At 41.2% G+C, this 2135-nt stretch overlaps 2 protein-coding genes across 4 annotated transcripts in view; one reads left to right on the top strand and one right to left on the bottom strand.

Annotated features, from left to right (window-relative positions):
- Positions 1-1833, bottom strand: part of ecm2 (extracellular matrix protein 2, female organ and adipocyte specific) — a 32245-nt gene extending 30412 nt beyond the window's left edge. For all 3 annotated transcript variants that reach the window (XM_015402584.1, XM_015402585.1, XM_015402581.1), the window contains exon 1: positions 1579-1833. The gene's annotated coding sequence lies outside the window, so the exon portion shown is untranslated. The remainder of the gene's footprint in view (positions 1-1578) is intronic.
- The window catches only part of cenpp (centromere protein P), a 137593-nt gene that overhangs the window by 131442 nt on the left and 4016 nt on the right, over positions 1-2135 (top strand). The window lies entirely within an intron of this gene.

Below are 2135 nucleotides of genomic sequence, written 5' to 3'. Positions count from 1 at the left end.
ATCCATCCATCCATCCATCCATCCATCCATCCATCCATCCATCCATCCATCCATCCATCCATCCATCCATCCATCCTTTATTCATTTTTTTATTTGGCGCCTCATGGACAATTATTTCTGCTCTAATTTATTCTTCACTGATTGTAGATTCTGTAAGCCAAAGTTTTTAGATATTCTTTAAAGTTGTAAAATATATACATTTTTTTGTCTGGTGATCTGAAGGTCCACATTCCAACTTGATCAACTGACGTTGGTTGTTCCAAGATCTCAGCTGAAACTATAGGGGAGCGAGTATGTGCTGTGGCTGCTCCGACGCTCTGAACTGTTTTCCTTTAAATAGTAGAACAGCCCAGTCACTCTGTATTCTACGTCTTTGTTAAAAATCTACATGTGCTCTATAAATCATTTTAATGATGACTTTGACCTGACTGTACCGCTCCATCCTGCAGGATCAGCTTTGTTGTTCCTGTACACTAATTTCTGAACGTCACCAGTTGGATTTTAAGTACGAGTCATGATCTCAGTGTATGAGCAGCTAATACAGGAGATTCTCACAGTATTTGGTAGTATTAGTATTAAGTATCTATATACACCATCAAATAAACTGTGTCTATAAACCCAGTTAGGACAGCTAACTGAATGCAGCTCCTCTTGGTGGGCTGACCTTCATGTTCTCTCAGTGATCAAGTGTCATCAAAGAGCAAGAGTGTGTTGGAATTAGGATGCAACTCAATATGATGCTCAGAGTTTGTGTTTTGGTCTGAAATGAGGTTAAATGAATCAAAAGTGGTTCTTCTTCTGTGGTCCTGCAAATGTTTAATATTAGAGATCGACCGATAGAAGTTTTTTGATGCTGATACCTTTACTCATTAGTTTGAGAACATTCTAATCCAGGGCTTTGCAACCTGCAGTTCTGACTCTTTAGATCTTTACAATGGCTCTAACAGTGGTTTAAATGATGAAGGACTAACCATTTGATTTGGATAAAGTAAAATAATAAATACCAGTCTCAGAGGTTTCAAGTTTTTAGGAATTAAATTAACTGAAAGTTTACAACAGAAGAAGATAATAAGAACCGGAAATATGTTTTTCCGTCTATTAGCTTGGAAAGTATGAAACTCTGATGGATGATCAGAAAGCTTGGAGAAGAATAACATTAAACTTCCTGCAGGGGAAAAGTTGGAGCTCAGAAACGTTCAGTAGGGATGAACAAACAGATTCCTGCTTAGATCAGAACGTTGTTCAGAAAGTGGCAGCTGGATCCAGTCTGAAGCATCTTGGTTTCTGTTCCCAGCTTGTTTCCTCTGAGCCATGCAGATATTTAACAGCTTTAATTTGAGGCTCCTGTAGAGCTTTAGACCAGCAGCAGTGGAGTCATGGTGTTGGAATGTAAACAGATGGAGGAAAAACTGCTAATTATAAGCTGCTGTCACCAAATCTTTACAACTGCAGCTCTGTGAATAAATCTTCTGTAATTCCCAAACATGTCGGGATGTTCTGAGTGACTCAGAAATCCGAAACCCAGACGGACGGACAGGGGGAGGAGCTGAGGACAGACAGACACAGAGTCTACCTTACCGTTTGCTGTTAGAGCTGAAACCTTTGGTCCTCCTGGAGCTCTCAGAGAGATGTGTGTTGCTGCGCGATGACACTGAGTTTGTGTGTCTGTTTTAGAACCGATGTGTAGAGCAGAGCTGTGAGGAAGAGGAGGAGGAAGGGGGAGACAGGTCCAACATGTGTCTTCCTGCCTTGGAGAAAACGCTGCCAACCTGCTGCAGGGAATCTGAGCCGATTTAAGAGCAGAAAATAAACTGAAGGGGAGGTCACAATCAGGTCAGAGGTTCTGCAGGTCCAAACATGGATCACTGAACAAAAATAATCAGAAATATAATGATGATGGAGGATTTAATGAAACTCACACTAAATCATGATCTTCACTGAGACTTTAAAGTCCTCCTGTGATCAGAACCAACCTTCTGCTGTTTGCTGAAACCTGGAGGTCCAATAGATCTAAGAACCTCCTGAATAAATGATGACAGTCTGATCAGATAGAGTACATACACTTATGGCTCCATATCTGCAGTGTGTGGCGCCCCCTTCAGGCCTGAAATCACTGAGTGACTCAGTCACAGGTC

Source organism: Cyprinodon variegatus, unplaced genomic scaffold (genome assembly GCF_000732505.1).
Source record: "Cyprinodon variegatus isolate N-32 unplaced genomic scaffold, C_variegatus-1.0 Scaffold1371, whole genome shotgun sequence".
Lineage (NCBI taxonomy): Eukaryota > Metazoa > Chordata > Actinopteri > Cyprinodontiformes > Cyprinodontidae > Cyprinodon > Cyprinodon variegatus.
Note: the sequence above shows the minus strand (reverse complement) of the source record. Positions and strands in the feature narration are given on the sequence as shown.